The following is a 24,879-nucleotide window of genomic DNA, read 5'->3' as shown; positions in this document are numbered from 1 at the left end:
AAAAAGCATAGGAATATCCAACTTCTAAATCAAACACCCAACAACTATTTTATTTCTAATGGACTCTCGAATGCAGTATAAAAACATCTATTTATAACTAAATGACCAGTTGACCATACATTCAGTAGAAAATATTGCAATGATAGTTAGAAAATCTGAACAACGTGGTTTAAAAAAACAAGAAGTATGAAAAATCTACTTGGACTAGGAATAAGAATTGACAAAATAAAATACTCATAATCTAAACAAGACGTATGAAAAAACTACTATTTTTGCCATATATAAGTTATTGGAGAAAACAATACTCACAATGAAACTTATTCCAACAGAGGATTATTTTATCTTGATCAAACACAAAGTGGTATCCAGTCAAGAAGTTCTCTGAAAAAGAATCAGTAAGAGAAATAATAGTTAGATATCATAATTTGGAAATGATCAGTGATATACAACCTAACTTTTTAGTGTGCTTAGATTAGCTGTAGTGGTTTTATTACTTTAGAGTATTATTTAAAGCATCAATTTCACAAGGTTTGGGACTCTTTATGCCTTAAAAAGGTTAAAATACTATTGTTTCTATTTAGAAGCCTAACATAAAGAGAAAATCACTTAATTTCAAGGTATTAAAGCCAAAATGGCCTTTGTCTCTAACACTACTATTTTTGGGTTATCCAATGCTACACCCCTATGTTATATTATTCAAAGCTCCAAACTTTCAATACTTGACGTTGTAGGATAGAAGGAAGAGTGTGTGTGTTTGAAATTCCCACTTTTTTTAGAGTATAAGTTGTTTTCTCCTTATTTGATCTAGGCTAATCCTCACCTCTCGTTATATTATTTTGGTCAATTGATATGCTAACTTTTGGAGTTGAATTAGAACCAAGGTTTATTTTAACATATTTGTTAAATTAAGTTTTAAAATATAGTATGCCCTGGAAAAATTTTCTGAGTCAAATTCCTCCATTCATATTTTGGGAGTAGTAAACCTAAGTCTTTAATGCAAAAAGTGTAACCAACTTTTCCATGTAAACTATGTTGTTCGCGTAGAGTTAATAATGACTTGTCCTTTTGTTTCATTCCATATTATAGACATACTTCCTTATTATGTTACATGAAACTTCAGTTCAATTCAGTGAAAATAGAAAATACAAAAACATTATTGCACTTAGGAAGACTTACGTCCAATTATATTATTATCTTGACTCTTAACAATGGCCAGGCGATACATGAGTTAGTTCTATATAGGAGAAAGTATTCAGTACATATATAGGAAAGGAAATAACTTAAATTAAAAATAAAATATTGTGCAAGATAGCTAAAAGATTGTACTTGCGTGGATATGAGAATAATTGGTTATTAACAAGAAGTTGTCCTGCCCCATTCATAGTTGGGCTTAAACTTTGAATCAAGATCTTATTTGTATCAGGATTGTCCAATACAAATCATAAGAGGATAAAAGCAAAAACAAAAAATTATAAATGTTTGAAAGAATATGGAAGTATATTTATATACATACACACGTGTGTATTAGACGATATTACGTCATATCATAACAATATTCAAAAGGGAACCTCAGATCAGGTGGGTGTTGCTTGTCTCGTACTTAAGAATGGAACTATTGAGGAAGGTGAGGTTTGAATCTTAAACTTTGTGTAAGAATGTATACAAATAAATACCATAAAAAGGATACTTACACTTTCTGAAAGCTTTGTATAGGATAGGTCTGCAAGATATGTAAAGGAGGTTCCACTATCAAAGAGTGTTGTAAAACCAGAATCAATAAAAGTTATTTCAACACGTATTTGATCTACAAAAATGTTGTTTTTTGGGCTGCAAAATGTTTGCCACAAGAGCATATCATTAAGTGAATCTAAAATATTTGGACGGAGCTGACAAAAATAAACTTAAAGCAGAGTCTAATTGCGTGATTACCACTTACTATAATGGGTTTATATTAAAGGGGGTCACTTCTTTATCAATGCTACCCTTGTCTCTAAAACTAATCTGTCCTACCTCATCATGACTAAAGAATATAGTGAAGGAACTTTCCATTAAACCTTCTAGAGGGAGAATACTAGGGACTGATATCTTCTTGAGACAAACCCTAAATAAACTATTTGGTGTTGCAATATCTAGAAAAGAACCAGTTTTCTCCTATCGACAACTACATACTTAAAATTGAAATGTATTAGACAATGAATTTGAGAACTTAGGATAAAGCATAAGAACTCCTTAGTTAACCAATTATCCAAAATTATCTTTCCATACAACACATCTAACAGTTAAAAATACATTATCGGAGATCAACCCAATGCCCAAACAACTTAAGAACAATAAGATGAAAGAAGTTCAGAATACTTACCCAAAGATCATATACACTTGTACAAATTTTTCCACATTGTCTTTCATTCTCAAGTGAAAAATATCATCCACCAAAATTCATGACAAAGCTGTAAAGTGTAGGATCATCAGTAAAAGCATATCTGCCACATTCATAAGGTACCCAAAATAAATCACTCTCAGTATCAAGAGCCACAAAAAACTATAATCCAAGTGTTCCCAAAGTCACCATAGTGTATTGCAAGCTACAAAAACCCCAATAACAAATTCAAGAATCCTTGAATTACAAAAACAAGAAACTTCAAAATCAAAGTAGGGTTTGGGTCCTTACAAACCAAGAGAGCTAATACAGAAAGTAGAATTTCAATCAAAGATAGTAAGTCATCCATCAAATTTGAAAAGACTCCTTCCAAATTTGAAAGTAAGTCGACTATCAAATTGATCTAATTTGATACAATAGAAAAAGTCCTTCAAATTTTTGACAATATAAGTGCTCACTTCCCTTAAGGCTATTGGTACCCAAGAAAATATTATTTTAAATATTTATCACTATATTGAACTTCTCTGAGCATTTGTAAATTATATGAGGCTTTGAGACACTACACTTTTTTTATGTTGTTTATACACCCAAAATCACTAGACTCTTGCAGAAACCTCAAGAGATCAAAGTTAAAATTATGACAAAAGGTGTAATGTTTATTGGGCAGGTATATGAGCAGTGTAAAAGATTTATAGGGTTGGTAGGTAAGTTAAAGATAAGTTCATTCATTCCTAAGTTGTGTGGTCGTGGCATTACTGGCAGTGATTAGCCATTTCTTATCTTCGAACTCTAACTCCTACCAAACTTTTAAAGAATATAATGGCTACATACTGAGAGGGTTCCTTTCACTTTCTACCCGACCTGCTTTCTAAATCCTTTATGATTGTGTAATAGTGATTCTATTAGAGTTCGCTCTTTAGCCATGTAACTGTAACATTCGAAACTCTTTATTATAGATGTGTCCCCTATTTTGTATCCATAAAAAGAATAACATCTTTTATTGTAAACATAAAAATTATAACTCTATATATTGAAAATCTATATGTTATCTATTGTTTCAATTCATGACCCATAATCTAAGTTTACCATAATGATTGAGAATGACAAATTACAACGACAAATAAACAATGATGAATAAACAGAATGTAATGACTCTTGGTACATATGGTAATGACTCAGCCCCAATCATAAAAATGAATAAACATAAGACAAATGGTGGTTTTATGCTATAGATACTGACAATATTTCACGTACCAAATTTATCAAAAAGTAATCATAGTGTTCAAGAATTAGACATACCCAAAACAATATAAACAAAATTATACCAAACCCAGATGAAAAGTCACAAAATTCACTGAAATTAACACAAACTTGCACCAGATTCATATAAAACACAAAATAAGTTGGAGAAAAAAAAGAGTAAAGTAGCGTTCACCACAGGAAATCGAGTATCAGCAAGTTTGCACACGTGAATCCTACTATAAATCAAAGAAACTAGCTAGGGTGAATTTCACACTGTGAGAAGAGAAAATTGAGAAATGCAAATTAAGGCCAAATTCATTAATTCAGTACAGAGAACATTTGTATTAATTGTCATTATATTCCTAAGAGAAGATGGATAGATTTTAAACTGTTATATAAAGAAATATTTTTTATGGCACCTTATTATATGTTTTATTAATTATTATCCAAAATGAATTTTATTATTATAAAAAATTTACTAGAGTTTTGGCGGTATTTCTTTCTCGTTTAAGACTCTAAATTATTAATAGGGACCAGTTAAATTTTTTTAAGACCAGATTTTATACCTTTGGAGTAAATTTCACAAATAGGGACCGGAATATAATCTCATTCAATAAATATGCTTTCAGATATGAGATTATATTATTGACCATAAATGTGGGTCTTAAATAGACCTTTTTATTGTAGTACTACCACAAACTAAATATAATAAAAATAATTCAGTAACAATCTATTCTAGACAAATAATTCCTAAACTAGGATCTATAACTCAGAAGGATCAATCAACACACAACAAACAATAACTAACTCTCAGAACTTTTACCAATGCAACCCACCTTAAGGTTGATAGGTATAGGGACCAAACAATGTATTGGTGATAGGAAATGTGAATGCAAGAATGAATTTAAAGTTAATTCATAATACAATAATCAATCTAGGTTCCATAATGTAACCTAGTGTGTACACCTCCTCTAGCTCGATGGGTCACAAATTTAGGACCTATGATGACCTCTCATGTTATGACCCTCAAGGTCATTTTCTACCTTTCCACTTATTTTTTTGTTTACAGATTTCCTATAGCTTCCCTTGTTTATTTATGACTTGGTGGAGTTGATAGTTTGTTTATCGAGAAGTTCATTTAGTTTTAAAAGTCAATTCCCTATTTTAACGTTTTTGTTGGTAAAAATTTGCTATCGAGCAAAAACATTATTTAAACGACCTTGTATTAAAATTTTAATACTTTGAAAAGCTCTAAAACATCAATTTTAGGTTTGGTGGACCTTTGGATTATGTTGCAAGGCATCAAAACTCATTACAGGCTATTGGTCAGAAATTAAGAAAAATAACACTTGGGTGTGGGACCCACTTTTTGTTGAAATAACCTCAGATGAAAATTTTTACTATGCTATTAAGTTTGGAATGTTGAATTTTATAGGTGGAATAGTTTGATTATGTATACGATATTCTAAATAAATCTCGAGGGGTCGGTGGATACTAAGAAAAATTCTAAGTCTCCAACTGGTGCGTTCGATAAAGTGGGCTTTTAGAAAGTTTAGCAGAGGTTGCTTTAGTGGCCTTCTAAGAGCTTTAGTGGCCTAGCCCAGATGCAGTATCCGCTTTAGTGGAAAGTTAGTTGCTTAAGCACAAGCCACATTAGTGTTTGCTTGTCCACTTTAGTAGCCTACCAGGTAAGCATGGGTACCGCTTTAGCAGAACCTAAGAGCTTTAGTGCTAACTTCTAAAGTGGCGTAGTTCCAATTTTAGCAACACTTAGGAGTCAATAAATTGCTTACTTAGTCCAATTTTCTCCCATTTTTCACATAAGCTCAAGAGTTAAAACCCCTAAAATCTGTGAAAACTCTGTAGAAACATTGATAGGAGGTTTTAAGGTGCTTATAGGCTTGGATTACTTGTTTTTATTCAAATTCTAGGTAATGTAATGACCCTTCAAGTGATTTTCCATATTTTTACTTATATCCGCAGTGTGAGCCTCTCCATAGCTGCCCCAAGTCATGTATGACTTTTTGGGATTAATGGTTTAGTTACCAAGAAGTATGTTTGGTTTTTATAACAAATTCTCTATTTAGAAGTCTTCGCTAGTTTCAAGTGGCCAGTGAGTGAAAACTTCAGCTAAACGATCTTGATTGCAAATTTTGACTATGCCAACAACTCTAGAATACTGATTTAAGGAAATTCACTTCTTAACTCATTATCGTGTGTCTGTATCACTTTGAACCTTGAACATATTCTTTGACTCTATTATGTTGCTAATGAATGATTCAAGAAGGGCGGCGATGTGGATAAGTGCGACTGAAACTTTAGTATGCGTTTCTATAGTTTAAGCACATCGTCGGACCAATGAGTCAGAGATGAATATTAAAGACATTTATCATCAGACAAAGGATTTTAATGCCAACTTAGGCTCTAGTTGAGTTTATGACTACTTCAAAACTTGAAGGTTCAACATTATGAATTCGTGTCATATTGAAATTTCCTCCATTCATGTATGATATTTAATTCATTGAGTAGTCTTAGACTAGAGTAAGGTCTATTAGTGTTTATTAGGGTTCTTTACCAGTTTTTAGTGCGAGATTGGATTTTTCGCATGGTCTAGACTTATTCCTAAGCTATATCTTTTTGAATTGGACATTGGTGCATGGATGTGTTAAAGGATTAGTGTTTTGACATTGCTTGGCATCGGAGCATATGATAGCAGCTGAGTCTTTCTTTCTTCAAGTTTTCAATTTTGAGAGGACCATAGAAAGCATGAGCATTAAGACTTATGAAAATAATGGCATGAGGCATTCCATCAGTATAGTGTTATTGGTACTTTATTCGAGAGTGAGGATTCTTTTAGTAGAGTTTAGCTTTACCTGCAGCCTCTCAACTCTATGTAGATAGTATTCTATACTATAAGTATTTCTTAGAGTAGTCATGATGATCATAGTAGGTAGAGTTCCCATCAGATTTGTGGAGTATAGTAGGGCTCTTCGAGCCATGGAGACCATTATAGATTATGAGGGGCAACATCCTAAAGTATTCCAGGACATTGGTTTGGTTGTGTCATGATAAGGTACTAGGTGGAGAATGCCCCAAATATGAATTTAGTTGATCATCCAGGGTTAGCACATATTTTCCCCACAAGCCTAGAGTTCTTGAGACATAATGTGATTACGGTATAATGGACATAATTCTAGAGATTTATCTCAATGTCAGTTGGCTAGTGCTTTAAGAATTTGCTATGACTACAGAGAGACTGATTACTAGTCTAGAGAGTGTCCCCCTCCTATGATTTCTAGTCATTCAGATTATTCAGATCGGCTCTTCATGTTGTGATATCTTCAGTTATGGATATTGTGTATGGCACCTCAGTTGATGATTCAGTCGGTCGGACTAATTTGAACCCATTCAAATTTCCTTTTCTTATGCCCATCAGGTATGTGATTGTGGATGTCACCACATTTAGTGTACTTTTATTTCTTGCATTTATCCATTATTATGTGTATTACTATTTTCATACCCATTGATAATTATATACATTGATGAATTGATATCATTTATTATGTGCCTTATTATTAAATTCATTATTATGTTACTACTTTATGGTTTATTTCTTTTAGTAGTACATGGAGAAGATCTGTATTGATATTTTCCTCTATGGGTATAGCTTTTAAGTTTGAGTCTTATTTACCTAAGCACATTAGCCTTATTGTAGACCTGGAGTGGTACATGATACTGATGTTCATTTTGCTACTGCCTATTTATTATATTGATGTTGATATCATTATTGCTATTACTGCCACTACTTGAGGTTATCAATATTACTTGATGTTATTGCTTGATGAAATTGACCCTCATTAGGAAGTAGTAAAGACTAATATAACATAGTTAGACTTTTATTTTCTCGTGTTATTATTCATTGGCTTGAGTAAATATAGCCCAATTTGATAATTTCTTTCCCCTAGCGCGGCGAGGTAGACTATGTTCCCTCTTGGTTAGCTATCTTAGATTCATTCAGAGATATATTATGATATAGAAAAAAATTTGACCTTCTGTGGTACCGGTATGATTCTAGGGTTATTGATTTAGTTGTATTGCCAGTTCTTGAGTTTGAGACTATTAAACTTTCTTCCCGTGTTGCGAAGGTTTTCACTTTTGGTATCCCTTCTTACATAGGCTCATATATGAGTTTGACCAATTTGAGGTCTAATCTTTGATAATGGCAATTTCATCGCCCAATAGTGGTTTTGAGATTGAGATATTGTGGATTTATCTCTTAGAATTATTGGGTTCATTTTGTTGTTATGGTTAGCCCTTGTTATTAGTGTAAATATTAGATGCTCCTTTCCTGATGTGATATGTTTTGTCTATTAGAGTTGGAAAGTTAAAGACAGGTGGCATTTCCTGTTACTGCTTCTTGAGTTCTTGATTTTTCTAGTGGTGGTCTTGACTTTAACCTTGTTTTTGAGATTGGTATTTCTTCTTCAATGATGTGATTCTTTATTAGATTCAAGAAATCCGCATTTCAGATATTTGTTCTGCCCGATGAGGCTTGGTGGAGTGATTTTCCTTGATGATATATGTCTCTAGTTATTCTTTGCCTAGATAAAGTATTAGATTGATTAGTCTTTAGATTTAGTTGTATTTCTCTATATTGCTAAAGTTTTTGCCTTCACTAGTGTGGCTTACAACCTAGGGGAGTTTTTGAGTATATATTGGTAGTTCATGCCCTCCAATAGATATGGAGTGTGTTATTTTCATTTTAATCAGTGATTCACCCATTGGTATAATTTCTATTTTATGGTTATATTTCATGCACTTAGCTGATATAGAGTTGGTGGCTAGCATTTCTAGTTAATGATTACCCTAGTGGTGATTTTTGTTCTTTAGATATGTCTTGATTATGGCTTTGTATGATTTATCTCGGATACGCCTGATTTGGATACCAAGGTTGATTTAAGATTGCTGACATTGATATAGCCCTATCAACTCAGTTTTTTATTTGATGCCTTGGAGTGGCGATTTGGAATATGATGAATTTGGGGTATTAATGCCTACCTATTTTTAGTGTTAGTTTGGGTAGTTGAGATTGAGTGATTCAGCCTTGGTATTGAGATTTTCAACTTGGTGTTATAGAGCTTCTGTGCAACCTTCGTTTTAGACTTGTTTTAGTTCAGATTTCATCTATAGTCTAGTTGAGCCTACTCCGTGGTTGACTATTGGTTCTTCTTAGTTTCAAATGGATTATAGTTGATAGGTGTTCAGATAATAGCGCATGAACCCAGTATTAGTTCATTTAGCTTTGACTTCGAGTCCCCTTTTTCTTTTAAAATTTTTAATGATATACTTAGTGGGAGAAATATATTGGAGATGGGTTCAGTAAGGTTTCATTCTCGATTGATGGGTCATCCTAGAGAAGATTATTCACTGATGAGTAGTTATACCTTGGACTTTGGGATTTTAGTTTGATATTTATCCGAACTAGTTATGGCATTGACAGGTATTGCATTCCTTGATTATCTCTATTTTTGTGCCAAGACAGTGTCTTATGAGTTTTTACATATGTTTTTTTCTTGAACTTCCAGTGGATTAGCTTTAGTTCTTTGCTCTTTCTGATGAGACTGTGTCGATGAGACTTAGGTGATTTTTCTCCTAGTTTGGAGTGGATAACTGGTGTGAAATGGAAAAGAAAGGGTATATTTGGATTTAGACTTGGTTATATGACTCATGTCCCAGTTTGTTTTTGGTTTGGATGAGCCTTTGATGGATTATGCTTGTATTGAGATGGAATCAGTGTGTTGTGGTTCAATTTGTATGCATCATCCTTTCCAGTTCGGCTGGAGGCCAGTAAGGGGTTGAAGTTAGATTTTAGTTGCTTAGAAGTAAAATGAGGGCGTTAATTGAAAAAAAGATACCTATGGCAAAATCCCTTAAAGTATTTTCTCTTTACTGAGGTTATTTGGGACATCATGCTTGGAGTATACGGGCCTAGTACCTCATCCCTTCGAGCTTTTGAGATTCTTCCTATCTGTTGACTTTTTGGGACAAAAGTCCTTTTGGTAGTGCATATTTTAATGACCCTTCTCGTCATTTTCCATATTTCCTCTAATCTCGCCATTTGAGCTTCTCCATAGCTACCCAAGTCATTTATGACTTGTTGGGAAAGACGGTTTAGTTATAGGGTAATTCATTTTGTATTTAGAATAAATTCTCTATTTAGAAGTCTCCACTAGTTTCAAATAGTCACCGAACAAAAACTTTAATAAAATGATCTTGGATGCAAATTATGTTGTTGATAGCTCTGGAATATCGATTTTAGGCTAGCTAGACCTTTCGTTTATGTATCGATGCACCCGAGCTCATTTTGACTTATCGATGGGAAAGTTAATTTTTAAAGTTTAGGTGTGTGGCCCACATTTGGTCAAAACAACCTTAGATTGAAAATCCAACATTGCCAATGCATCCGGAGCATCAAATTTAGTTTGGTTACATAATTCATTTGCAAAAATTGGATTCCAAATGAATCCCGGGGAATCATTTGTAACTTGGAAAATTTCTAAGTTTGCTGGTTCTGGTACGATGACAATTGCGGAAAGGAGGATGGCGATCATGACAAGGCTACACGATCATGACATCACGATAGCAGCTTGTGTCTTGTTGATTGTTGTATCTCTTCACTTGGGGGGCCTATTTATAGACCCTATGGTCCTGAATTAGGTCATTTTCTCTCCACCCTTAAGAGCTTAAAACCCTTAATAGGTATAATAACATAAAATTTATCATTGTCGGTGACTTAGGAGCTTGTTTATCATTTAGTATCATGAATATCTTTGAATTTAAGGTAAGAGTCCTGTAAATTCATGTTTGAATTTCTTAGTTTGGACCAAAATCCCCAATTCATTTAGTGATTGATTTTAGCCCAATTTTAGCTTTTGTTTGCACCTATTTCTTGTTGGTTATGTTTCCTTGTTCATGTATGAACATTGGGTTGACCTCGAAAAGAGGTTTTCTGTACGTGGGACCAACCTGGGGTTTTTGGTTTTGTTTTTGAACCCGAAGTATAATAGTGCAATATTGGTATCGTTAAACTCGTATTGATGCGTAAATTATGATTTTGATAGTATGATGGAATTTTAGGATTGTGAAATGACGATCGACGTTTGTAAATTATGTGAGGTTTTGTGGTTTGGCTTTGAGGTAAGCTTTTGTCTTCTCTTTTTCATAGATGATATATGATATATATTATGTGTGAATGTGAATGTTAAGATTGATTATGGATAGAATGCCTTATTATTGTATTTTGAATTTCGGGGATTAGATAGGGGTTTGACCTATAAGTTGAATTACTGAATACCTCTCTGAACCTGATTGCCTTCTCCTTATATTGAACTACTTTATAGCATGGACATTATATAATGTTAGGGTTGGAATATGGTTTAAGTGTTGGAATCATGGTTAGTATGATTAACCTCAATAGGGCTATTTTTGTGATCTTAAAATGGTAATTTGGGTAAAATAAGGATAAATGCCTTTATTTCTTAACGAAGTTCCTATCTTAGTATTTGTTGTGTCTTCTATGACATCTAGAAGTTGAACTAGATACCTTAGCCTAGTTTGAGCATAGTTTGTGTAAATATGGATATTGAGGATTAAAAGTTGGGTTGTCTATCCCATTAAGCCAAGACTTGTATTAGCCTTGTGGATTTTGATCCTAATATTAGACATAGTTGAGATGAGTAAACCTTAGTATAAGGCTACTTTGTGACTTGGTAAATTGTGATAATGTTCCACGGATTGTGACTGATAAGTTATGGCTATGTTAAACCTTATAGAAATGATATTGGGCCTTTAGAGATGTTATTTCCTCTTAGATGTTATTTTGGGCCTTAAGAGATGTTGTATCCTCATAAAATTGATATTTGGCCCATAGAGGCATTAATACATCATAGACATGGCGTTGGGTCCTTAGAGATGTTATTCCTTTTTTATATGTCACCCGGACCCTCATAGATGTTATTTCTTCGTAAATATGATTATTGAGCCTATAAGATGATATCCCTCATAGATACGATAAATGGCCGTTAGTGGTGATACTTCTCATAGTCTTGCTATATGACCTGTAGATATGAGTTGTCTTATAGATGTAAGAGGCCTTATAGTTATGAGTTATGTTTTATGGATATATTATGCCTTCTAGATGTGAGATGCCTCCTAGATGTCAGATGATTATAAATATGATATGGCTTATAAATATGACTATTGATATGAGTTCTAAATATGTATATGGGCCTAAGGCCGTGATTATTATGGTATGATTATTTTGGACAAATTATTGGGCCAAGGGATATGTTATGATATCGATTGGATATTTGGGAAGTATTTATCCTTTTAAAGGATACGGTTGTAGAATATGGATACACATATGTTTATGTTGCTTATGATTTCATTGACTAAATACCGGTGATGGCATGCATAGATTCAGTACATTCATGATTATTATCTCGATATTGATATGATCCTAACTAAATTAAAAATTTGTTTTAAAGATTGACCTAGGCAACTTTGGGTCCATAATTTGACACTAACTTACAATGGTTGTGAGATATTTTGACTTTTCTTAAACTTTTATAATAATTTTGTCAGAAGATCATTCTAGGCAACAAACTTATGGATTTTACACTCCTTTTAGCCACTGCTTGATCCCATGTAGCTATTATATGTCTATACATATATTTTTATTGATGTTTATGATATATTTATATTCGATTCAAGTTCATAGAATAATATTGTGATACTATATTGATACCCGGTCAAGGTATGGAGGATTTTATTATGTTGATATATTGATACCCATTTTAAGTTGGAGGATACTAGTGTAATGATATATTGATACCTGGTTCGAGTCTGGAGCTTGAGTATAATGATGACGGTTATGATGACGAGATTCTGATGTCGATTGTGTACCTTTCAGTTATTCTTGCATGCACATCGCCTATCACCAATATGGGATGGTTGCAATATATGGATCAAGAATATGTCTTGTGTTGTTATATGTGGATTGAACCTTTCAAGCCTAGTGCAGTGGGGTTATGCACAGGGTCGGCTAGGTATTTAGTTATCTGAATTTGTCGGTAATTTTCGTCGTTATCGATATTGTTATTATCATTGTTATGATTAATATTATGGCTAACTTATGATAGATTGGTCTTTGATCCAGTTTCAAGATTTGAGGTATGTTTTTGGCCTCTTCTATCTTATGATTGTATTAATATGTACAATTATTTCATGTCTAGCCATGTGGATTAGAAACCCTGAGTATGATAGAATTGAATCCTGATAGAATTATAATGAGGACTAATAATGAGGATCTAATGATCTAGGTTATGCTTTGAGGCGAACTCAAGTTTATATGTGTGTATATATATATATATCTAGTTATGTGTAGCTATGGTGCTACCATATCTCCCTTCCTTTATTTGTTCATATGGTATATTTGTTCCTTGGCCTTGTATATTACTATATATTCTTCTTTCCCTCTTTATTTGTATATTGTCCAGGGATATATAGTACAGTGTTGAGATTCCTAAGTATGGCTGGAATAAAATAGTGCACCCTTGTTACTTACTTAGCCTTATTATGTTGGTCTATTAGACATGTACCAGATAGTTGTCCCTTACTATCTCATTGGCTTATTATATGATTTATGAACTCTTATGTATAGTTTCCATTATGTTTTTATGTTGTATATATCTGCTTTATCTTTGGAGCTCAGTCAGCAGTTTTCTACTGAGTATCATTCGTTTGGTACTCATACTACACTTCTATAGCCTGCATATCATAAGTACTGGTTATCATCGTTGATGTGTGTGTCGTGTGGAGAAGCCATGGTCAAAGACTTAGAGTGAGGTCCCAATGTTCAGAGTGTTACTTATCTCTCTCTTATGTATTAGACTAGTCTCTATATTGTATAAAAATATAAGTTGTATAAGTATAATTCCTTGATATTTCACTATTATACTCTTATTATATTAGAAGCTCTTGTACTGATACCATCGGGTTTTGGTATTAAGTTATGTAATTGATCTTTGTTTTATTTATTCCAAAAATCTTTTCTTTAAATTATTGAGTAGTCCGTTCCTAGCCATTCCAAACTTCGAGTTGGGCTTGCCTGCTGGTGGGTTATAGTTGGCTCCATCATGACCTAAGAAATTGGGTCGTCATAGGTAAGTTCTCATTAAATTTCATGGTTAATTTCTCAATTAGTTCACAAAACCCCTAGAAAATTGGTGAGTTAATTCTAACACCATTTGAGCTTAATATTTACCCATTCTTTAGGTAAATGTTCCTTGAGCATGAGGGATACACTGGCAAATATGAAAATGAAATTCCATAAGTGGGCCCCAAATGGGATTTTTATGTAATTTTGGACCTAAAGCATAAAAATGAAATATCAGTATCATTGTTTTTCATATTGATGAGTAAATTGTCATTTTGATAGTGTGCACCTTATGGAAGCTTTGCAAAAAGGAAATGCATCATTTTAGTGGATTTTATCGGGCATTCTTCAGCTTCCAGGTTGGCTAGGTTTACCTCTCTCATAGAATGGGATAATTTATGGTATATTTATGATAATGTTCTAGATATAGGTTGGGAATTAGGTCTAGGATGTGTAATTAGTATAATTTGGATCTCTTAGTCAATTTAGTAATTGTAAATTAGGCAATATTGACTTAGTTACTTACTCTTAGGGTAAAATTTTTATATTAACATTACAATATGGCCTATTGAATATCTAATAGTGAAATTAGATACCTTATCCTAGTTTGGGTAGAATTTTACTTAGAATGGATTTCAGGGATTAGAAGTGGAGCCCTTCAAACCTCCTTAGGCCAAGATTATTATTAGTTCCTTGTAAACTCTATAGGCATAATATATCCCTTAGATTGTATATTTAGGAGCTTAAAGAGGTTGGTTTCTACTACTTATGCTAGATAGGTACTTGTGGGTTGATACTAGTTTTAATTCAACTCTGGCAATTTGTAATCTTAAGACGGGTTTGATTCCTGCATTATTCATGATATGAGTATCAGTTGAAATTTGGAATTTGACTATATGAGTTTCGGTTCAAGTCTTTCATTGATTATACAAGTTTTGGTTCAAGTCCGGCATTGAGAGGTTTTTCATGTCAGTTATGGGGTTGGTTTTAGTCCAATGTATAATGTATGGTATGGATGGATTCATGGTTATGGCTTGAGATATGGTTAATTAATGTAATTATAATTATTTACTTTCTTGATTGCACCCTTTGGGCTTATGGAGTCACGCATTGGGCATTGGGTTATTTACTTTTTCGTACCTATTGTCTTGTAAGGGCCAGTTTTGTAGTGATAATTATGTGTTCCTTTATGTTTACCATTTTTATTGTTTACTTACTTATTTATAGTACACAGAGGAGTACTCTAAGTTTTCCCTTTTACCTTGACTTAGCTTAATTATCTTGCATCTTATTATACTTATATTTGATTTATCTCAGTCAGTCGATGATGCCTACTCAATACTCCTACTTTGGTACTCATACTACACTTCTATACGTATTTGGTATTGCAATACTCATATACCTTTTGTTAGTGGCTCTTGTACTAACATTACTAGTTCATGGGTCTTTATCTTTATCTTGTTCATCTTCTGTTATTATTATTATTATTATTATTATTATTATTATTATTACTATTATTACTATTATTGTTGTTGTTTTTGTTGTTGTTCTCTGCTTTATGGCATGTAAGCTTTTACTTTCATATTTCTAGTATTTTTAGACCATTTCTTCTAGCTTCGGGCTATGGTTGGGCTTATCTAGTCGTGGTATAAAGTTGGTGCCATAATGACTTGTAAATCTAGTCATGATATCTCTTCTCTGGCATGATGGCTAACAGACGAAGGGGCCCCTAGGCGGTTCAAGAGTAATTGTATATATTGAACTAGTTCTATCCAGGAACTTCAATCATCATCATCATCACCATCAATCTACTCCAACCAGTATCAGAGAGATGTATATAATAAATACATAGACTCAAGTCGTGGCTAAAAGGGTATATGTGTAAAAATCCTTTGCCTAGGGTAAACGCTGGGACTAAATCATCATAAAAGTGTAAATGGTTGAAATCTCTCTTGACCAAAGGAAATAGTAGTAGTAAAATCATGGAACGGGATGTATCTCAATTAAATCTCTACAATATCATTTTTGGTTTTAAAAGAACATAAATCATCCATTAAGGTGGTACGATTCCCGTTATGAAAGATTCTATTTTAAAAGTGAACCGTGGAAATAAGTCCCTTTTTAGGAAAATAGTAGAAAAACCATGTTTTTAGTTGGAATAGTACCATTAACTGAGCATGAGTGTACTGAGTCCATGCATGCCATCACTAGTATCCAGACAATACAATTATGAGCATCTAAGCGTCCATAGACTATGACTACGTCCTTTATATATATATATATATATATATATATATATATATATATATATATAAGTGTCTAGGGCCTAATAATATATATATATATCACAAGTCCTCGAGTCATCCATAAATAATCAACCTTTGCTCCAGATCCCAAAATGCCTTCACACAATCAAAATCGTAATCTACACATTGGTAAGAGTAAAACAAGACCAATATTTCTATAAAACAAATCACATCGGAGTTTGAGTCAAGAACGAACCCATGGGGACTACAAATGGAATCCAAACTTGAACCTGTCACTAGGTCCCTCAAAGGACAAGGAATGCCTGCTCAAAAGTTGAGCACAAATGGTGCATAAATTGGGGCCAAAATATCCCCTAAAGTCTAGGGATTTTAAGACCTAATTTCTAAGAATTTACTATGAAATAGGATAGAAATTGATGGAAATATTAATGAAAATGATCAGGATAGTTAGGATATCTTACCTTAGCTTTATCGGATGATTCTTTACTTTTTCCTCTCTTTAGTCGCTAAAAATGGTGTGAACATGGTGAAGGAAATGATGGGAAATAGGGTGAATAAAGGGGATTTAAAATCCCCAGGTTCCGCTAAAGCAGTCACCCAGCTGCTAAAGTGGTTTATCGACTACTAAAACAGTCTAGCATAAAGGGTAGGTGCCTCTAAAGCAGTCACCTTGGCACAAAAGTGGTGCCTGTTTAGGTGCCCCTTGACCGCTAAAGGAGACCCTAGCCCAATGCCTAAGTTTTCTTAAGCAGCTCATGGCCTCTAAAGCGCTTGCTACTAAAGTGGATCTATGACCTCTAAATTGATCATATCAGATACCAGATATTAGAATATTACTAAGTCCAAAAATATTCATTAACAGAGTGCTCGAGAATTTTTCAAAACCTTATGTATGCAAACGAACTACAATTGCAAATCAGATGTGATATTTTGGACTCAATGGAACTATTAAAACTTGCATCCAAGATCGTCTCGACTAAATGTGGGGCCTATATGAATAGTTTTATTTTCAACATAGTCCACCTAATAGTCTAAAACGAGTCCAAAATCCTTGAGAAATGAACTAAGGGTGACCCTAGGCAAAATTTAATATTTTGAAGCTGATGGTGTTGCCATATTTCTCATCTGAGGTTATCTACTAGGAGTTTTGGTCTGAGACCAAATCTTAAACAACAAAAGCTCTAAAATAGGGAAGTAATCCTAAGACCCAAATAAATTGGTCGACAAATAAATTGATAGTTCTAACAGCTCATAAATGACTTATAGCCACAGTGGGAAGGCTCCAAATGCCAAAAATGCATGCAAATAAAAGAAATGACCTAATGGGTCATTACAGTACTTGGGTTGCATTGTTAACTACTTATTTGTTTGGGTAATGTTATTTGCATATATGTGTAATTATTTGTTACTAATCTAATTCGATCACTTGATTCCATTTGTGTCATGATATTGCGCTATATGAATACACACAGTGGATTTTAAAGCTTTTAAAAGAGGGGGTTGAAAGTTGGAACTAAATTGAATAAATTTATTGGTGTAGGTGCCTTAGGTTTTTTTAGTTAAGCATCATGGTTGATTAGTGTGTTTTAGTTAGCTGAGGATATGTAAATGTTCTAAGTTGAGGGTGATGCTGTGCTATGGTTTCATGGAACTTTAGATGCTTAAAATAAGGAAATTATGTAGGAACGTAGGTATATTTGTTGGAGGTGATGTGCATTAGTGTTAATTTTGTAGGCAAAAAAGTTTCAGAGTAAAAAGAGAGAAAAAAGATGAAGAGTTGCTAAATTAATAACCCATAAGTCAACCTATGACTCAGGGGTAGGACCTATTACTCATTAGTAGGCTCGTGACCTAAGGTTCTAAAGATAGGTTCCAGAGTCTGAGTTTCACGAGTTCACCCACGAATCATGGATGCAACCTACGCCCTATGACATGATTTGAGTTCTACAGAGTATGGCCATTTCTAAGTACTACAAGGGAAATCTATGGGCCATGACTCCAAACCGTACCACAAGAGTTGGAGTCGTGAGTTTATGTTCTAAAAGATGAATACAAGCTCTAATTCCTACAATTGAATCCACGACTCATAGGTATAATCCAAGATCCAACAAATGAATCATAGGTATCCACCAACCAAGTTTTTATGCTCTATTTTAGACAACTTTATTTCATATTTGTACATACTACTTTGATGCTTTATTATGAGGTTACGTCTCTATAAACTTTTTACATTGTTTTGAGTTCGTAAATACATTTATTGATCTTGGGATTATTGATATTGGTTTTTAGGGTTTCTAATTGATTTGATAATTTGGGTTTTCCAACTTATTCTTTGTAAGTTTAACATTATATTTTAATCTATGAAATCTTCATCTGCTATTACAACCATGAGTAGGTAAACCCCATAACTAGGTTTGTGGGAACCATGATGACTTAATGAAGCAGGTTAAGTACGATGCCATTCTAGATTGGTGTTCTTACATATATTGGTATTTTCTTCAGTTTGATTGCTTTCTTGATGGGTGCACATGTTAGGAACTCACCTGTAGTCTATACTTGCTTGAGGGAGAGGTAAAGATTGGAAAAACGAGATAACAACTGTAATTTGAATCTACTAACCTTCATCTTATTTACTTGAACTATAACTGGGATAGTTAATCTGATATTACAAAACAAGGGTTAGTAATGATATACTCTAAGACTGAGAGAATGAGTTAAATTCCCCTAAACCAAGGTCAAGTAATGATTGGGTGATACATAACTTGTTAGATTTTGCATGCAAGGCATCAGGATAGTTTGACAAGCACAAATAGTTTATGGAGTTATGTATTCACGGGGAACACAATCCTAATGCTCGCCTTATATTGATCATAACCCTAATTAACCAACAATCATTATTATTACTCTTATTGTTACAAAACCCTCTTTTTAGTTATGCAATTTCCAATTACATCAACAAGCTCTTGATAGATTTTTAGCCTATTAGTCGTGGCTTCAACCCAGCCTGGTTGGGTTGTATATTTGATTCAGCAACCGTTTTATACTTTCTCGGAGGTGTAATTTGGGAAATATCTCATACGTGCACCTATCCACCTCTACCTTAGATATTAGAACCCTTACCTCCAAACCTTTAACCACTGTGGAAAATATTGAAAAATCTTAGGCATTAATGAAGAATAAATCTTTTATTGAAAACATAACTTAACACATACTACATTATGGAACTTTAGATTTATACTTTAAAGAACCTAGTCTAAACAGGAGAAAGAGCACTAAGTATAGAGAGGATGACTCAAGACAAAGGCTCTAAGTATGAGTAAAATTATTAGAGATTCCAAAGAATGATCACCGTTGCACATAAAAATATTCAACTGGTTGCAACCATGGTTATACCCCAAAATGAGATATCAATACAACCACATATACTGGTAGGTATTATCGGCCAACTAGGGTTAGAAAATAAATAATAATATATATCAAAGAGATAATGATGATAATAAATATGTATTAACTAAATATTTCCAGTATAACTTTAGAATTCTTCAACTCTCTCCCTTACTATATTCCCTTTATATGATAGCATTATTAATCTTCCCTTAGAGCGACTAAATAACCATAATTTGGTTATATCTCTTATGTACTAATGTCCTTAGAAAACTCTAACATCTCTCTCTTATGACCATTCTTACTCATTATTCATTCCCCATTACCACCAATAATACTACCACCATGATCATTAAATTAAAAACAACTATCCTATAAAAAATACAATAGGATGCTTAGCATATACAACTATACACATAGGCAAATAAAATTTATACAAAATCGAGATGTACCTTATATTCACCCTTTTCTGGAAATACACAATCATAAGATCATTGGCTTACCCCCGAATATCCTCTTCATAATATTCCCTTTCAAGCTATTCATAAGCATAACTTATACAGACAATTTATTAAGCCATAGTCAATGAATAACCACATGTGCAATGTAATAATGAATGCATACACAAAATATGTACATACATACTAGGGTTGGTAGGGACTCTTAGAAATGACCTACAGGGGATGAACTTAGTACATGTACATGTATAGGCATGGTACCCAATCCTAATATCAATTTGTATCTTTATGACACTCCCTCCTAATATCAACTCAAAGGTAACCTTAACAAAATGTTCAATGTATATTAATAATCTATAATTAAGATCACACTGAAATCATCAACACTTAACTTTCAAGTTAATCATTTTAACTTAACTTTGACGTTATCTCAACCATTAATCACAAGCATACACGAAGGCTAATCACATTCATTTAACTTAAATACAAACTTAGAGTCAAATCAAGTCCAAAACTACATTTAAATACCTATTTATACCCAACTATCAAGGATTACTACCAAACGACTATCATCTAAATTTATCTCAAATTTTGTATTTAATTAAGGATACGTATAACCCTATTCCTATCAACTATTCCTATAATAACATCAACCCTTGTACGAGAGACTAACCAAAGCTTAGTTCCACCTACAATAATCTCCTCTTTCTTTTAACACTACTATTAACTATCCTTAAATCTACCAACTCCTCCTTCCATAATCGTGATGACTCAACCTATTTTCACTCCACTATTGAACTTAACAAGAAAAGGGAACTTTTATGTTTACCTAATAATCATCCCTTAACATACATTTTTTAAACAAACTCATAACGACTACCATTTATCAACCTACCTCTAGTTCATGCAAGCATAACAACTTTTAAACAAATAAAGGGTTAACATACACTATAAAATCATTATGCATTGTCAAATACATCAATCCAGTATCCTAAGTCCAGTTTTGTTAATAATTCCATCTAAACTCCATGCCTCTTAGCCTATCCATGAAGTCTCCCACAAAAACTATATTTATCACATACATCTAATTTAAATCTACTCAATAAAACATAACCTACCTAGTGGATGATTTTTTTTACTACAAAGAGTGAAGGTCTGCTTATTCTATTTCTTTTAATATCTAGACCATAAAACATTCTGTAGGGAATGCTTTGTGTAATACTCGTATTTTTTCTTAGCTCAAAAATCATCTCAAGGATGTTAGAACTTACTTTGAAATATGAATTCATTCTTATACACATGGTATTTCCATAATTTTCACTTTCTATCACATGGTAAATTGTATAAGATTTCCATCCATATATAATTCACCCAATTCGACACCAGGGCGAAAAGTTAGAGCCTTTTTAGTGAGATAGTATTTGACCTGAGCCTTCAGCGCATCGCGGACATAGCTCAAATGGAAATTGTTGAATTCCAGTGTTGCTCCATGATACTGGCGCATTGCGCCAAACTTCCAGGTCATAGACAAGGTGACAATATGATAACTCTGCATCGCAGCACCGTGCAGTTTCCCAATTCTCAATTTTCGGTGACACGACGCGATAACTCCACATCGCGCCAAGGGCCCAATTTGGGAAATTTTACTGAAAATTAAATTATGTTTCCAAGATTAAATGGGTCAATTCCTCCCTCCCCATAAAAGCTTGCAAACACGGGACTTAGTCCTTATTCATCTAAAATATTGATGTTTTTCTCAAAACTCTTAAGAACTCAAGCTAGGGTTTTCATAGAAGGTCCAATTTCAAGAAGATTTCACCATCAATCTTCACGAAATCACGATCTAAGGTATGCGTAGTGTTCATTCATGGAATCCTTTCATCCATGAAGTCCAAGAAACCCTTTTCTAAACTCAAGTTATGAATTTTCTATATGTTTTCATGTTTTGGCTGCTTATGTTCATGTTTGATAGATGTGAAATTGGATTCTACTCCATGATTGTTCATAGTTTCTATGTGGGTTTAATTACTATAGCCATAGATTCATGCAACCCTAAGATTTAAACCCTTGAATGATGAAATTAGAATTGAATAATGATGTTTACATGTATCATGCCTATTATATGTTTGATTAAAGGCCTAGATGAAGGAATATTGTCTAACTAGCATGATATCATGAAATCCTCATGTATGCACAAGATCATTCCTATTACATTTTTGATGAAATGCTCCTATGAAGATAGTATGTATTATGATGATAGTCAAGTCTTCAAGTAAATCATATTATGTCAGTTTTGTTCTATCGAGTCCTGGGGGTACTTGTACCCAAAATATTAGCTGTGTGCCTAGATCCATGTCATGTTTTCACGATACTCTTAAGCAAGCTATCAAATCTTAGACTTCAGATAGTCTTATGACTCAGGAAAAATCTCCACAATCTCATGACTCAGTCGGATGTCAGATATTAATAGTCTTCCATCAGCCACGGAAATTCGGTAACTCAATCCATGCACAATTCAGTTAAGTAAATCATTTTCAATATCTATTTGGGTAGAATTAGGAATTAGTACCGAATGAATCCAAGGATGGGAACTCACCTGTTATATGAGGGTGTGACTCTTAGAAGCAATCCTTGCGTTCCAAAACTTTGTAGCCGGCATAGGTTGAGACATCGTAGCCTGTTATATGAGGGTAGATATGGTGGCTTAACCTGTTATGTGTGGATTCACACCATTCTCATTAGATTTAACTATTATATAAGGGTTACTTACATATTGTCCTTACCAGTGGCACAGTATTGACACCCTACCAATCAGGAGCAGAGATTGGACCCCAGCTTAGCTATTATAGCACATTTAGGGCATGTCAGTTAGATAATACTTCCCACATTTTCATATTAAAGAATCAGGACTGTTAGATACAACCAATCAGTCTCATCAATAAAACTAAGATAGTTCTTCAGATTTTAGGACTGTCAGATACAGTCAACTCAGATATAATGCAAAACTCGGATAGTTCTATCAGATTTATGACTATCAACTACAGTCACCCACATTATCAGTTACACTCAGATATAGTCATTCATGTTATCAGTCATGTCATGTTATCAGTATTTAGATTCAATAATCACACTATCACATTGTCAGTTACAGTTACATAATCATGTATGTATTCTTACATTCTTATTAGACAGTCAGTTAGCATTAGCATGTATGTGAACCCTTGCATTTAGCCTACCCAACATGTATACTCACTACATATGTACTGACGTATTCGCGCTATGGTGCTTTCTTTTTATGTTACACTATAGTTTCAGAGACACGAGCTCAAGATCAGCAATAGATTCCACATTCAACAGTTAGAGTAGAAGTGAGTCCTTATCCTTTGAGGACATAGTGATTTTCAAGTATCTCATTGAGTTTCTTATTAGTTCGAATTATTTTGGGACATATCCCATCAACTCCTTATTCAGATTTTCAGACAGTAGAGGCTTTCAGACTATATGCAGACTAGTTAAAGATTATCATATTTTAGACTTTAATTTTGTTTTGGGTATTCTATTACCCCACACAGCTGTTATGTTATTCAGTTATGTTCATGATCGAACCTTATGGCTTTTCAGTGCATATTTCCATATTATTATGTTATAGTATGCAGTATATAGGTACAAATATCAGTCGTGGATTTGCTTGTAGTCCTTTGGGAACATGATCATTATGTAGCATTCTGGTTATGAAAATTGGGTTGTTACAAACTTGGTATTAGATCCTAAGGTTTAATAGTGTCCTAGGAAGTCAGAAAGCAGCATCTAGTAGAGTCTTATACATAGTTGTATTGCGCACCCCATTTATGTGCAAGAGGCTATGAGATGTTTTAAGAATATTTTCCTTCTTTCAGTATTCATTTTGTGCCAGTGAGCATAATCATATGTTAGTCTCTCAGTCTAATCTACTTCTTCTCTTTATTTCAGAACATGCCTCCTAAGAGAAGAAATCAGTCACCCCTTAGCTCGAAGAACCTTTGTGCGATCATGTTTCTCATACAGAGTTTAGGACTACATTTACCACTCTTGCTCAATCAGTCACTGCTAATGAATGGGCAATAGTTATTCCAGCCATCCCATTGGCTAAGTCAGCTACAACGAGGATTCGAGACTTCACCTGAATGAATCCTCCAACCTTCCTCGAGTCCAAGGTAGATGAAGACCCTCAGGAATTCTTAGATAGAGTTTAGAATATGATAGATGCCTTGGGGGTGACTACTATTAAAAGTGCTAAGCTAGCTGCATGCCAGTTGCAGGATGTGGCTCATGCTTGGTTCAAACAGTAGAAGTCCAAAAGATCAGATGTGCAGGTCCTATAGAGTGGGAGGAGTTTGTCACTGCATTCTTAGATAGATTCTTTCCCTAAGAGCTTAGAGAATCCACAGTGCTAGAGTTCTTTAACCTCCGGCAGGACAATATGACAGTGAAAGATTATTCTTTTAAGTTTACTCAATTAGCTAATTATGCCTCTCATGTGGTTACAGATAGTAGATCCAAGATGAGTAAGTTCACTTTAAGGGTGAACAACACGTGGTTAATAAGTGTAAATCTGCCATGTTGAATAGTGACATGACCTTAGCTAGACTTATGACCCATGCTCAGCAGATAGAGTAGTGCAAGATTAAGTAAAGGGAGAAATAGAATAAGAGAGCGAAGACAGGTAGTTTCAACTTCGCTCAGCCTAAGTCAGAAGGAGGAAACCATTCCCATTTTCATCGTAAGTCATTAGTTCCAGCTCCCTCTATAGCCAATGCTCCAATTCCTAAGTTTAGAGAGGGTAACAAAGATAGAGCACCAGGCTCTAAGACCCAGGGCAGTGTTAGTAGTGCCCGCACCTATTCGCTTTTCTAGACTTACGGTAAGCACCATCAGGATGTGTGTAGAGTAGGTAGT

General features: G+C 33.9%; 1 pseudogene; it reads right to left on the bottom strand.

Annotated features, from left to right (window-relative positions):
• Positions 1-286: 286 nt before the first annotated feature.
• LOC107841482 overlaps positions 287-24,879 on the bottom strand; it is an 80,506-nt pseudogene continuing 55,913 nt past the window's right edge.

This window comes from Capsicum annuum, chromosome 9, assembly GCF_002878395.1.
Source record: "Capsicum annuum cultivar UCD-10X-F1 chromosome 9, UCD10Xv1.1, whole genome shotgun sequence".
NCBI lineage: Eukaryota > Viridiplantae > Streptophyta > Magnoliopsida > Solanales > Solanaceae > Capsicum > Capsicum annuum.
The sequence above is the reverse complement of the archived record's forward strand: the minus strand, read 5'-3'. Positions and strand labels throughout refer to the sequence as shown.